This window comes from Opisthocomus hoazin, chromosome 6 (genome assembly GCF_030867145.1).
Source record: "Opisthocomus hoazin isolate bOpiHoa1 chromosome 6, bOpiHoa1.hap1, whole genome shotgun sequence".
Classification (NCBI taxonomy): Eukaryota; Metazoa; Chordata; class Aves; order Opisthocomiformes; family Opisthocomidae; genus Opisthocomus; species Opisthocomus hoazin.
Genome location: NC_134419.1, coordinates 54,976,820 through 54,991,887, shown reverse-complemented (window position 1 = coordinate 54,991,887; position 15,068 = coordinate 54,976,820). Strand labels below are relative to the sequence as shown.

At 49.3% G+C, this 15,068-nt stretch overlaps 1 protein-coding gene across 4 annotated transcripts in view; it reads left to right on the top strand.

The window, feature by feature from the left end:
* The first annotated feature begins 6,795 nt into the window (after window positions 1-6,795).
* MICU1 (mitochondrial calcium uptake 1) overlaps window positions 6,796-15,068 on the top strand; it is a 114,401-nt gene continuing 106,128 nt past the window's right edge. For 3 of the 4 annotated variants that reach the window (XM_075423188.1, XM_075423189.1, XM_075423186.1), the window contains exons 1-2: window positions 6,796-6,868; window positions 8,005-8,095. The gene's annotated coding sequence lies outside the window, so the exon portion shown is untranslated. Of the gene's footprint in view, window positions 6,869-6,984; window positions 7,089-8,004; window positions 8,096-15,068 lie in introns of those variants that run through there. The other variant, XM_075423187.1, reaches the window with a different exon arrangement.

Sequence of the window (15,068 nt, the reverse complement as noted above, 5' to 3'; positions counted from 1 at the left end):
GGCGGCGGCGCCGGTTGCTGCTGCCGCCCGGGCGGGGGGGGGGGGGGGGGGGGGGGGCTGGGTGGCAGGGGTGCGGCAGGGCGGGGCCGGCCGGCGGCGGCGACCAATCGCAGCACCCCTCTCGCTGGCCCGGGGCTCGTCAAGCCAGGCCGGGGCCACCAATCGTCACCGCGCGGATGCCCTACGCGGAGAGGCGATTGGCCTCTGCGTTCCCTGCCGGCGGTGGGCGGGGCCTTGCTCGGGCTAGAGGGCAGGGAAACTCCACAGCAGGGGCGCCGAGGGGCGGGGCCGGCGGGGCGGGGCTGGCGGGGAGGGGCGGGGGCACCCGGGGGCGGGGCAAGGCTAGCGGCGTGCGGGGTGCGGCGGGGAGAGGGTGGAGGGGGCCGGGGAGGGGCGGGGAGAGGGTGCAGGGTAACGGGGTGCGGCGGGGAGAGGGTGCAGGGGTTTGGGGTGCAACAAGGGAGGCTACAGAGGCACCACCATGGCGCTGGGGATGCGGCGTGGGGGGCTGCCGGGTCAGTCATCCCACTCCCTGGCAGCTCTAAACACCAGAAAAAGTGGGTGATCAAAAAATACATATATATATATATATATATATATATATATATATATATTGCAGAGAGAGGGATGTACGTGCATACGTGGTTGCCAACATAGAGCTTGCAGCATCCGGGCTAAATAAGATGTGCTCAGCTGTTTCTTGAAAGGTGACTTACTTGGATTATCTTTCTTATAAAAGACTTTTCCCTTCAGCCTGGGAGTTGTTAGAATACTGCTGGCAGCTCCTTTTTAATTCCTGGGAAGGAATAGTCCGGAAGAGAAATGAGCCTGTTGCTTTTAATACTGGAAGTGGCCCCGGAATCGCTTGTGAGAAAATGGAGCTTTGAAAAATAGTAATGCACAAGGAGTTCCCACGTGCAGTGATACTGTTACGGCTGGGACTGAAACAACGTGCCTCGCATAAAGCAGCTGGGATCCTATGTTATCACAATTTATTGAAGTCAAGGAGCCTGGGTCCTCGCTACGTGGAGCGACCGGGATGCACCTTCTTCTGGGAGCTGAGGAGAGGAGGGTGCTCAGGAAAGGAGAGTCACTGGAAATTAATGGCAAGAGAACTGTAACGAGGCTGGAGGTTGCCGAAAGAGTCAGGAACACGTGAGCTGCAAGACTTCAGCTGTTATTTACCACCCCTGTTTGCCATGAAGACCTTCTAAAAATACAGAGGGGAGCACGATGGGGTGACACAGATGTGCTTCAGCCATCGCCCATGCCATCACCCACACCAGTGCCCTCCTACTTCCATCCCCACCTCCCTCCAGTGCTGCCTTCACCACGTCCTGCCTGCGCATCCACTCAGATGCTGATGGGTTCTTCTCAGCTTTTCCCCAAGCAACGTCATTTTGGAGCCACACAGCTCATCCCTGAGCAATCCTCTACCTCAGGCCTCATTTCCAGATAGGTTTTCCTGCAGGGACAGGTTTTCCCTTGCTTCTCTTTGTCTGTTGGGAAAACGTGGTTGAAGCCATCAAGTCTCGACTGTGTCTTTCTGGAAGGATTTACCCATGATCTTTCCAGCATAGCACATTTAGCACTTCAGTAATTATTTGCTTTTACATGCAAGATCAAGGAGACCTATTAGAGCAGCTGCTCTGAGCTCCACTTCTCAGATCAGATCAAACATTTGCTTAGTCCCTGCTCATTGTATTTCCCTCTCCTTCCACATTGAAAATTGATGGCAGGAGGAAAAAGGCTTTAAAATAAGCATTTTGCACAGTGCAGCCCTCTGCGATGACCCTGGAGCATCTGCACTGGAAGATGCTCCCGCATACATCTCAGCTGAAGAGTCACCTTGTGGACCACAGCCAGGGAGTCCCTCTCTGGGGTCATCAATCTCTCCCTGCTATGGTTTGTAGCATCCCCACACAATGGGATTAAGAGCCTCAAAATGGCAAAATTTGGGTTAGTGTAGCTGGAGCATCTGGAAAAGGGAGATTAGAGAGGCAGGAAAGGGGGAGGAAGGAAGTCCCCAGGATGGGGAAGGTCCTGGGGAGAGCAGCCCCAGCAGCGCTTTGGGACACAGCCACCTCTTCATGCCATAAGCTACCCAACCCAAAGCTTATTTTTGTCTGTGGGAGCAGGGACATGTTTAGGATGAGCCCACACTGCCCTCCCCATGGGGTTTCCTACGGGGGGTCAGTACTGGCAGTGCCAGGGCTTGTCCAGCAGACCCTGGGCTTCCGGGCCTGCCCCAACCACTGTCTCCTATTCCCTGCCCCTGCAGCCATTCAGATTGTATATTTAGGTATTTCTATTTAGAGAGGAGCTGGAAGTGTTCACCTGAAGTTGTAATTTTAGGCAGAGTTTAAACATTTCCAGAGAGTATTTGATAGATGTGGGGGAATATGGGCTATGAGCAAAGGCTGAGGGCAGCGGATAGGCCAATGATTCGTTAGCAAACTCGTGCTGAGCGAGTGGGCACTCGTTACAACACATAGAAATGGGAATTAAACGCGAGCCCCGAGATCAATACCCCGTGCAATTAAACAAGCCAGAACGGCTTCTCAAGAGTGCGGGGGGCAAAAGGGGAGAGGATATTTGCACTACAATGAAGCCCTGTCTTTTTAGGTCAAATAGCTCACCGTACCCTGCTAGAAGCATCTTCCACTCTTGGAAAGCCTAAATAAAATAATGTATTTAATGAGGCTTTCTCCTGGTGCTTATAATTACAGCTGGCTGAATACTGGAAAGCTGCTCCTGAGAAGAATTCATGGGGAAAAGCACGCCAGCGTTAGTAATTAGTATTATTGCCATGGGAAAGAGTGAGGTGGAAAGCTAAAGCCTCAAACCCCCATAAACCATCCGGACACTGCCGACAGAAGCATGGATGCTGTTCTCCTGCAAATAAAATAGTGATTTAAGAGAAAGCAAGTGTGTGATGAGCCATAGGCAAGCCCAACACTTTGGCTCAGACCTGAGCAAGCGCCAGAGTGCTCGGATTAAATAAGCTGGCTAGGAACAAAAAAAACCCAAATGGTCTCTTAGTCCATGGGCTCATCACTTTCTTTGTGTTACTTAAATTTAGAATTTACCCTGTTTTATTACTGTAGATGTCTGGGGCAATGATATTTGCAAAATCTCACACGTGGAGGTCGATGCACGTTCAAAATCCTGCAGGCACGTCAGGTGTGGGTGGATGAGGAAATTCAGGAGGATACCGGGTCTAAGTGCATCTTATCTCCTTTTGTTTAGAAGAAAGGTTGGTGCTTTCAGACTAACGCAGATAACCCAGTGCAGCCATGAGACTGGGGGGCAGAGTCTACCTGCTGATAAAGGAACGGCACTGGCCATTTTCCAGAAGTGGAGCAGCAAGATATGATGGGGAAATGCCCCTGGGCTGGGCAGGACGATGGTCCCTGTCCTATTGCAGGACCTCGACAATAAACCCCGAATTACTCAAACACACCAGCATTTGCTTACCATGGCGTGTTCTCCTCCCATCTCCTTTCAGGGTCTGGTGTCTCTGTCAGTGGTGGCCAGACCTCCCCGTGCCACTGCACCCCAGTCCCCCAGCGACACCTCCAAGTCTCTGGCATCACCTTAAGCCTTGCCAAAAGGTTAATCCTAGAAATCTCTGCACCGCTTTCACTGCAGGAGGGCACTGGCAGGAATCAGCAGCCTCTCCTGTTCCTGAAGAGCAATCGCCATCTATTTATGCCTCCGGAAAATGTATTTTTTAATGGTGGGTTCATTAAAGCCTGAAAAGAGCCAACCTAAGAGACATCTGGAAGCAACTAAAATTAAAATATCTAAAATTAGCCTCCCTAGCAGTGAATCCTCCCTCTGATCTAGATGCCGAGGCGCACATGACCCAGGCGTGCCTTTCTAATTTTCCTTTCCTGGTGCCATCCCATTCCTGAGCTGCCGGGCATGGCCCCATGAGCCAACGTGCCCATCCACAACCCCAGAAAAAATAGCATCCCTCTACTGGGTTTGCTGGGTCCCTCCCTCAGTTCAAACATCAGCCTCCAAGTTTACATTTTGGGACTATCCCATCTCAGAGATTGCTAAAAAATATTATGTTCCCCTGTTGCTGTGGAAACTATTTGAGATGGGGACTCCAGAGCATAGCTCCGTCCTGGGGGAGGAACACTTACTCTCCCAAATCCCAGCCACTGATGACACCCAGCTGCACTTATTTTTGAGGTGTGTCATTTCACTCCCAGCTCCTCTGCCGTCCAAAAAAGCCCCTTTTGGGTGACGTACTCAGGCACACGCTTTCCTGATGGTTAAATCTTACTAGTGCATGAGAGTAATTGAAATCACGGCACTGCTGAGCTGATGTGATGCCCTTGGTGCCACTTTCCTCTCTGACAAATCTTGCACAGAAAATTTAATTCCATTTTGCATCCCAGGGCAGCACCCATCGCCGTTAAAAGGTGGGTGCTGTGGGAGGGATGCACTCCTGCTGGACCCCTGTGTTGTTGCAAGGTCTCCCCAAGCCTGGACATGCCCCAGGGCTTGCAGAGACATTTGACCCCCAGGGAAGTCTCTGCCCTGCACATGTGGGGCAAAGCCCCTGGAAGAATGTATAGAACCACGGCTGCCTTGCCACCTGCTTCTTCTCAGAGGCAGGACTGTTGCCATTGTCCTCGTTCTCATAAAAAGGAGACGCCAAATTTGCTGTGTTGCTCAAGCACCACAAATAAGAAATTAAGCTGTTTTCAAAGACAGGGCTGAAAGAGCAACACGAGCCTCCCAGGGATTTTTGATGTCGAAATCACCACCGGCCTGCAGCAGCTGCTGCTCTGCCACAGCATCCCCTCTGCCTCCCTCCCAGCTCCGCCGCCAGTGCTGGTTTGGGCACTGGACTCGGGGGATACAGGACAGGAGGCTGCATACTGCCCTTCAAATTTGCGTCTTCAAATTCATTGGTAGAAGATAAAAGCTTGTCCCTTTTCCCTCTTCATCTCTTCTTCTCTTCTCTTCTCTTCTCTTCTCTTCTCTTCTCTTCTCTTCTCTTCTCTTCTCTTCTCTTCTCTTCTCTTCTCTTCTCTTCTCTTCTCTTCTCTTCTCTTCTTCTCCTCTCCTCTCCTCTTTTTTTTCTTTCTTCTTTCCCTTCCTCCCTCCCTCCCTCCCTTCTTTCCTGTCTTCCTTCTCTCACGATGCTTTTCCCCACCAGGTTCCATGCCTGCGTGCTCCAGGGACAGGCAGCCCTCTCCATTCGGAAGCAGTGCTGTGGGCAGTATGCAGGACGTGCTGTCGCAGCGGCAGCGGGGCACAAATATCTTTTCTATCTTGCTTAAGGAGAGGTTCCCATACCTGCGGGCATCGTCCTGAGCCCTTCCCTGCCCTCCCCAGTACGTGAGAAGTTTATGGCGGTGGGAGGTGTCAAGCTGGCAGCTCAGTGGAAATATTTCCCTGAGTGTTTTGCAAATATTACCATCAATGGGAAAAATAAACCCTCCCATGAATATTTTGTTTGTAAATTCAATAGCCTAGGGAGGAAACCCACGCAGAAATAGGAGGACATTGTTCATATACTGCCCAGCCAGGCTTGCAGGCATGGCTGGGAGGGTAGGGGATAGGTATAACAGGCCGTGATTTCTCTTTAATTTCTAATTCAGGCTGTGCAACACTACAGCAGCGTTGGATCTCCTCGCTCTGGGTCAGGAGCTGAGCAACTCTTCTGGACCCAACAGAATTACCAGCTCATGAGACACATTTCTCACGAGATAATCCCGTCAGTTTTTAAAGTGCATTAGCATTGGAAACACAGGGAAATACTCAGCCAGATATGCTGGGGGAAAAAAGGCAAGAGCAAGCAGTTCAGTTCATAAACTGCTAAGGAACTTGCACCTGAAAAATAAAATTTTCTGCATTTCTACAGTGATGGAAGAACTCCCTTTTCCTTCTCTTGCTGGGTTTCTGGCTCTCTCAGCACGTTTTGCAGTGCCAAGGGCACCTCCATTGCCTGTCTGCTCCAGGTATGGGCATGGGCGAGCAGGACGTCCCTCCGGCCTGTGAAGCATTTGCCCAGAGGGAGAGAATTCTCTATTGCAGGAATAAAACTGGGGAGATTCAATAGGGTATGGCAGAAATAGCCAAGGGCTCGCAGCCCCCTCAGACCCTGTAGATGGTTGCCTTAGCCCCTGGCATTTCACTCTGGTGCCTTAAACCTCAGACAGATTAAACCTTAAACCTTAGACCCTGCATATGGACACCCCCCACCCCAACCCTATGCATAGACCCTTTCAGGCCCCGTTTATACAGGCTGCTCAGACCCTATATACGCACACCCCTGCGATCCCTTTCAGGACCTATACATAAGCCCCTCAGAGCCTATACACAGGCCCTTCAAGGCCTATAGATACACGCTTCACATCCTATACAGAAGCCTTCCAGCACCTACACATATGGGTGCCGAGACCCTATATACACACCGTTCAGAGCTCATCTGCAGGTCACTGAGACCCCATGTCCCGCTCCTTCAGGCCCTACATACAAGCCCCTCAGACCCTACACGCAGGACCTACACAAACGCCCCCCACACGGTATATATCAGCATTTCAGGACCTGCGCACGTAGGTCCCTGAGACCTGACGCACAGGACTTCCAGGACATGCCTATAAGCCCCTGAGACCCCGCACATGGCCCTTCGAGGACACGCACGGACGCCTCTCCGAAACCCCACACCCGCCCCTGGGACCCTGCACACCCCCGGGCGCCACAGAGGCCCCGCCCCTCATTCCGCAGACCCCGCCCCGGGCACCGCCCCTTTCGGCCCCGCTGCCCGGCGTGGCACCGCCCACGGAAGCGCGGCCGCGGCGGGCGGGGCTAGCGTGCGCTCCGGCGGGGCGACGGGGCTGAGGTGAGCGCGACCGCGCAGGCCGGGGCCGGGGCGTCCCGCCCGCCACCTCGCAGCCGGCGGCGGGGCACGGCACGGCACGGCACGGCACGGCACGGCACGGCACGGCACGGCACGGCACGGCACGGCTGGCGCCGTGTCTGCCCTCGGGCTGGCCCTCCCTCGCCTCTCTTCCCCGCGTCCCGGCGGGAGCGGGCTGTGGGCGCGCAGGCGGGCTCTCACGGTGACACGGGCTGGGGGGGGGCAGGCCCGGGAGCGGAGGGGAGTCTGAGGGGGCCCGAGGCTGCCGCGGAGCTGCTGCCTGGGGAGCCCGGGCGGGGCTCGGGGTGCCGTGTCACGGCTTCTCCGCCGCCGGGGCCCCGGCCGTGACGCCGTAATTCCTTCCCGGTGCCCCCGTTCCCGCCCTGCGGCCGTCCTGCCGGGGACGCCGCGGGAGGAGGAAGGGTCCCCCTCGGCGCGGAGCGTTCCGGGGGGCTCTGGCACAGCGCGGGGAGCCGAGTCCCCGTTCCCCGGTGTTGGTTTGTTGTGGGTGTTGCTGTCGGGGGCTGCCGGTGGCGTTGCCGGGGCTGTACGAGGTGTTGCCGTGTGTGGCAGCTCATGCCAGAGCAGTTTTTCTTAACGGTACTTCGTTAAGCAGCGTTAACTTCACTGAATGGCCAGGCTGTGTTCGATGTGTAGTTTGTTTCTGGAAAAACCTTTAGGGTGAGTTTGGGTTAATAAACTGCTGAGAGCATAGAAAGGCCTGCTCTTTATCGTGACACGATTTGTGTGTACTGTGTTTGCCTGTGAGCCGCTTAGAAAGGCGGTCAGTCAGAGTCGGGTTAGTGGGGTCCGCTGGCCAGCGGCGGGCAGGTCAAACAAGGCAGGACTTTTTGAGGCTTTCTCCTCTGGAAACTGGAGTGCCAGCTCGGACTTGAGTTGAAGTAGAGGCCTGGCTAGCTTTTTTTTTTTTTTAATCAGCTGCATGGCCATTTTTTCCCTCCTGGCTTTATTTGTTGGGCAGTCTGAGGTGCAAGTGCTGGTGTCAAAATGCGTGAGCACTAAAATGCAGAGCATGACTGCCAGGAGGGAGACTGTGTGCAGCACGCTGCTGGCAGCAAGGAGTTATAATCTTTGTTACGTTTCTTTCTTGTTTTTAGAACACAGCCCTGCATTTGCTGAGAGGTCACTTGCGGCATTCATCGTTACTGCTTGACCCGCGCACTGAGGGTGAACACGCTTGTGCTACAGGTGAGGAGAGTATTGCTGCCTGCTGGGGCGTGCAACTCACAGCATGCTGTGGTCTTGCTCTCGGGTACTTCCGTCTCTGTTGAACTAGTCATTTGGCTGATATGTACACCTAAATCTGCCCTGCTTGGAGTTAATCTCGTTCTGAAGCGTTTACCCAGAATTTTTCCTAAAGCTGTAGGGAAGTGGGTTGCCTTTTTGCAATATGAAAAGTTGTGCTGACTTTTCTGTTTCAAGGTCTCAGGCAGCAACGTGTGGTTTGGGAGGAGGACCAAAGCAGCCATGGGAGCAAGCTGTGGAAGAAGTCTGCAGCCTGGAGCTTCCTGTCAACCCATCCTCAGTTGTGCCACTTTCATAAAATATAAAAAAAAACCCAGGGAAAAAAAAAGCAACTCACAATTTCTATGCACTCAGTAAAAACGTGTTTGCACATAACGAGGAATCTTAAAAAACCCAAGAAAACAAACCAAAACTAACTAAAGGTGCTTAAACTGTGTGTGCTTGTCCATCTGGAGTAACAAAGCATTTCTTGGCCAGCACAGGGGTACATCTAGCACCATCACTGCCCGCTTCTCTGTGGCTCTGGAGGGGGTCGTGGTGGCCACCAGTTTCAGACAGCAGCTTCTTCAGCCAGTGTAGCTGCTTCCAGAAGGGGGCATGGAGGGTCCTGTGGCTTATAACCATCTTCTTAAATTTTCTGGTGTTCAGTGGTATGTTGGAAAGAGTACAATGTATGTATTCAGTAGTGTATCATAAGCTCATGTAACCCCTGTTCTTTGTTTACTCGTGGAAACGGCTTGTTCTCCAAATGACCCATTTTCTGCAGAAACTTTTGTGGTATTTGTTATGCTTCCTGAACTAAAGAAGTTGAAATTTCATGCTCTGAAGGAAAAAATAATGATGTGTGTTGCTTACATTATTAATGTCTGCCTACTGGGGGCTCTGTGGAGCTCCCCGGGTCTTACTAGTCTTTGTGTAACTTCTCTGAATAGGTTCCTGTTGTGCCTCTTGGGCTGAGAAGTCAGGTTACTGGATAAGCTTACGGTAGCGTTTTCAGAGGAGAGATTGTGCTGTTGTCCTCGGGCAGTTTAACAGGACAAACTGCAAGACTTGCAAATCATTTGAAGTCTCAGAAGCGCTTTGAAGCAGTATCCCATAAGCATTACAATCCCACAGATCCACGGGCCCTGATGGAATGCACCCACGAGTGCCGAGGGAGCTGGCAGATGTCATTGCTGAGCCACTCTCCATCATCTTTGAAAGGTCCTGGAGGACAGGAGAGGTGCCCAAGGACTGGAGAAAAGTCAGTGTCACTCCGATCTTCAAAAAGGGCAAGAAGGAGGACCCAGGAAACTACAGGCTGGTCAGCCTCACCTCCATCTCGGGAAAAGTGATGGAGCAGCTCATTCTGGAGGTCATCATTAAGCAAGTGGTGGGGGAACAGAAGCTTATGAGGAGTAGTCAACATGGATTCAGCAAGGGGAAGTCATGCCTGACCAATCTGATAGCTTTCTACGATGGCATGACTGGCTGGGTAGACAAGGGGAGAGCCGTGGATGTTGTCTACCTCAACTTCAGCAAGGCTTTCGACACAGTCTCTCATAACATCCTCCTAGGGAAGCTCAGGAAGTGTGGGCTGGATGCGTGGTCGGTGAGGTGGATTGAGAACTGGCTGAATGGCAGAGCTTAGAGGGTTGTCATCGGCGACGCTGGGTCTAGTTGGAGGCCTGTAGCTAGTGGTGTTCCCCAGGGGTCAGTACTGGGCCCAGTTTTGTTCAACTTCTGCATCAATGACTTGGATGAAGAGGTAGAGTGTACCCTTTAGTTTTGGTTTGTTTGTTTGTGTTTAAGGAAGGTATGTTGCAGGTGGCGTGGGTACCTTTTAATGAGGCAGATGGCTTTATATCTCTTTTTAGGGTGATGTGTTTGACGCTTCTAGTAAAAAATGCAAGGACTCATAGCAGAAGCTGAGCCGAAATGCACTTTGTCTGCCTAAGCACATACCATCCAAAAGTCTTCGGCAGCCTTGCCCCTTAGTGAAAGATTTAAGATACTATAAAATAGAAAAAATAGGCAGTTTGACTGTTCAGATCATGCATTGTTTTACTGCGGATTCTGTAGCGTTATCTGAAGAGTCCTTGGCTAGTAAATTCTGGGTTATCTTTGCCTGCTACCTTGTCTGTGAGTGCAGTGACTCTTTTTTTTTTTCCCCACCAAAGAAACCTGCCATGGAGTTTTCTTTCATGCGTGCTGGGTTTAACCTCTATCGAGAGCAGCTTTTTATTGGAGTTCTACCATTGCTTGAAGTTGGCAGTACCACCGCGTGGAGAGATGCTCTTGTCTGGGGTGGCACCACTGTGGATGTGGGGCAGGAGAAGGTAACTTGTGACTGGGAATTTCGTACTGGTGAATGCGCAGCTGGGGGCAGGCCAGCTGCTCGTGCTGGTTTACAAGAGCTGTGAATGTGTGGCCTTAAATGCTTTGCATAAACAGCCTTCAATTCATTATACGGTTTCCTTTCTGTCCCTGCAGCCTGTGACAGCTTGTCACCCTTCCTCTATCTGCCACAAAACAAATCAGTGGCTTAATGTAATGGATTGCTGGTTGTGTGTTTTAAATATAAAATAGTTGGCTTCTCTGATGTGTGTGTGGTTTTCTAAGTCTCCAGGGTCTCTAGAGCTCAAATTCTTGGGTTTTTCTCTTACTGTTAGAGTTTATAGCTCTTTGAAATGAAACCCAAGATCCTCATGCAGATGGCAAGAAGGAAGGTCATGGTTTGAGATGAGCAATGCTGCAGCAGACCTGTGTGTGAAACGTGAGACCCACAAATCTGTGTGGCTTCATGGTTTGGAGTGTGTCAGTCTGTGATGCAGACAAAGCCGGTCTATGGCAACACTGAAATCGGACCCAGTATCTGTATAGACTAGTTGTGTTACGTACCACCACTTTAACATCTGTGTTTTCATTAGTTTGATGCAAACTTTCCATCTCTGGCACTTCAAGAGCTAGAAGAGTAGTTATATTTTTTCACTCAAATGTTAGCTGTGATACAAACACAAGGAATATCTGCAAGAATTCACGCCTGCCTTATGGCAGTCGGTGTTAAAGAACAGAGGAGGATTGTCACCGTATTAGATGCTGTGTGCACCAGGCTTGCTGTCCATTGGAGTTAGCCAGGAGTTTGGCCCCCTCTAGCACTGATATGAGGGGTTTTTTTTTTAACGCATTTTCTTACAGTCTTGTAACTATGGCTTTTATCATGTACTTTTAAGGTTGCTGTTTCCATTAATATACTCCACTTTTTTTCTCTTGGCTGAAGTTTTGGTGGACTGCAGAGTAAAACTCCTCCATCCGCTGATGGATATTTTGCTTTTTCGTTTCGTGGCTGCAGGGAGGGAGGTGGTGGTGGTCATACAGGGTGCCTCATCCAGTCCTCTGCTTGGTGGGGCATTTGCTCCAGATCAGCACGTGAGTGCACATGTGCTATCTGCCCGGCCACCTTGGGTGGAGCCAGGTATTTGTTGCCGGCTTTTTCATGCTGCCAGTGAGCTCCTCAGGTGGTGTTCTAAAAGCACAAGGTGCTAACCAGGCTTATCCGTATTCTTTTCTCCTCTCTGAAGTTCAAGCTAATCCAATAATGTGTTGCTGGAAAAGCAACTCTAGCAGTTCAGACTCGCTTTTCCTTTCTTGGGGGGAACGAGCACTCTTCTCTTGAATTCTCAAGAAGTCTCCATCTGGTAGATGAAACACAGATGCTATACCTTTTTTTTTTGTTTCAGTGAGACTTTTATTTAAAATTTCTTTGGATATGTGCCATCAAAGTGTGGCTCTGTGGGCAGGAGAGGCATTTTCTGAAGAAGCAAGTGGCCATGACTGGTGTAGGTGATGTTTCTGTTTAAAAGACATAACGGGAAAGGGGGAAATTACTGTACAGTGATTATTCAGGTTCTCAGTGTGTTCACAAATCTTTTTCTTCCTTGTCAGAGAGGAAAAGAGGTACAAGCTTCACCATGTCAAATTGTGAGATGATCCACTGCCTGTCTACCTCCAGCAAGAATTTTGTCTTTTTGTGGAGCTGGACATGTATGTGCAGACAGCTCAAGCCTGTTGAACTGTCACCTTCACAGCCTAGTGAGACTTTTGTTTTCTCCTCAGACTAATTACATTTTTCTCTTCCAGCATCATTTTCTTGTGAAACACATGTTTATTCATTAAGAATTAACACCAGTTTTCTTGGCGCCTAGTAAGTCTTAAACACCTCTTAAATCTACTTTAACTGCTCTGGGACTTTTTTTGTTTGTTATAGTAAGGTACATGCAGGTAGATGGCCATCAGCTGGAGAAAGGGCAGGAGTTTCAAGAAGGATCATTCATTTAGGAATTCTCAAGAAAATCACATGCCATTGACACAGATTGTGCAAGGCAAGTTAAATCAGGTCATTAAGCAGCTGTATTCCTGCTGGCTGTAACTTTCTACAGAAAAATGCAGAAGTGTTCTCTCTTCTACCCCTCGGTCAACAGTTCTCTGAGAAACCTTTACTCCTCAAATTGGTGTCATTTTTTTATTCCTCCTGCAAAAGCATCTCTGCTCTGGTGCGCCTGCTTAAGTGTCTGGTTTGCAAAACCAGCCTGATTATTTGGGAATAGTAATTGGAAAAAGAAAATGTCATACTGGGCTGGTTAAGGTAGAAGTAGCTCATGAAACAGGGTCATTATCCTTACAGGGTGAGAGAAGTTTTATGTTTGGTTTTTGTTTTTACAGCTCTGCTAATTACCTCTGGCTTCTATGGAGATGCTACTAGTGAGTTTGTCAGTGCTGGGGTTTACTGTAATGTTTTCTAGGTAAAAGAGCCCAAGGAATAGGCTGTATTTTGGGGGGAGGAGGAGAAAGGAAAACTTTAATCAGGAAAATGCAGCATTTAGCATTTTGTTTCTGTGGACGATTATAGTTGCCCCTTAAAAACCTACTATGCATTGCTGGAGACTGACTGAAGTAGTAAGCAATATTTTATCCTTGCTGAAGGTGCTGTTTTCAGTGCTGCTGCAACAGATGTAACTGGTTTGTTTTGTTTGGGTACACTCATTTTTCGTTTGTTTCTCAAAAGCTGCAGTTGGTAGTGACTGCGTCCACTCACAGGTCCTCTGGGAAGTCAGCTAGCAGGCTAGATGTCGGGTTGCTGTTGAGCTTGCCAAGCAATGCTGCTTCTACCATTTTAGTTGGCACCAAAGTCTTTATCCTAAATGGACTTTATATGTTTGAAGGCATGTGGGCAAAGATCTTTTCCCAAAGGTTAAACACTCCTGTCTCCCTTTCCAAGGGAAGACCGAGACCAAGTTAGCTACTGAACACACACTTGCTGGTAATTACAACTGGATTACTTGCAATGCTTTATTAAAGCTAAATTGAAAGTCTTGTGTGCTTCTTCACAATGCATTATCTTCTCTACTTAGCACTGAAGATCAGTAAAATTATTTTCTGTCTCGTCTATTTTAATCTAGACTCTGTGCGGCAGTGTTTGGGATTTGTGACTCCTACCTGGCCAGTGTCACTCAAGTCTAAGGCTAAGCTCCTGTGGCAGCAGACTTCGTAAAAACCCACATGGGCAGCTTGAATGGTTATTTCTTCCGTACAGGACTTGCTGTCTCAGGATGATCTGCGCTTCCTAGCAGACTGTTTTCAAGCAGCGAGAGCTCAGGTGTGGGTATGTGGAGCTTGAAAATGGAGTGGGGAGGGATTAGACCAACTGATAGTAACACAGAAACCTACATTTCCCTTAATTTAAATATAGCTAATATAAGGACACTTGTATTAAATTGAGGGGAAGAACACCTATGCATAGAAGTGGTAATTTTAACAAGTGAGATTCCAACTAGCTGTGGTTTTGCTGTTTTATTTTCACTTTGTGCTTTATGATGCTGAATGATCAATTTAGCAGAGTAAAGCAACTTGTGAGATGAGGATGGTGTAAATAACGGAGTCTTAATGCATATCATCCCGGTAAATCGTTACACTAAATAAGCCTCGTTAATGGCGAGGTGATTGCAGAATACCAAAACGTATCGGTAGTGCAATATTAGACTGAATTTTTAAACGTGTTATGAAAAGCAGTAGCAATGGCTTTAACAGTAGCTGCTCTTAGAGTAGACTGAAGGTTAATACTAAATCCTGGCTATTTGAGGGACAGCACTCCCAGGGGGAGGACGAGCGATGGATGGATGTAGTTACAGAGCTGGGAAGTGTGCATTTTCAGCTCTGAGGATTTTAGGAAGAGGTGTACCCTTACTGCAATGACAGTTAAAAAGAAATTGCCAGGCTATGGCTTAGGTTTCTGCTAAAGACCTGGCAGCATGTTATGGATTGATGCTTCATAGACTCTCAATCAATTTGAATTGTTCTCCAAAACAAATGTGGTTCCCCTCTCTGATGACATTAATGTGATCAAATATTGCCCCAATTTCATACCTGAGAAGAAATTACTTTTGCTGCTAGGCTTCATTTTCATTCTCGAAACTGATTTATGCATCTTAATAAGCTAATAACTTCAGTAATGTGAGTAATCCTTTATCTGAAAATTGCACTGGGTAAGGTGAAAATTTGGAGTTACAGGAGGGGAAAAGTGCAGGAGCGATTTGGTCTGTCTTGGGGATGGAGGAAGCAGTGGATTCAGACACCTCAGTAACTGGAATTCACCTCTGGGCACCCTTTGTATGAATTACCCTTGTACAAATCTCTCTTGCTGGTACCAGTTTGTAAATGAAAAATGTGGAGAACTGGGTGGAGGAGAAGTCAAAGTGAGTGACTTAATCTTGGAGGGGGCAGTTTTGATGCTAAGAGGTTTTTTTCCCCCTGGTTTATGCATCTCGGGTTATTTTAAGTATGTCTGTATTAGTGTTGATGGTGAAACTTCTCGCCTGATTGCTTTGCCCTTTCCCTTGTGTCTTGACTTTTCCCTCCCGTTGGCTTGATTTGTTATACT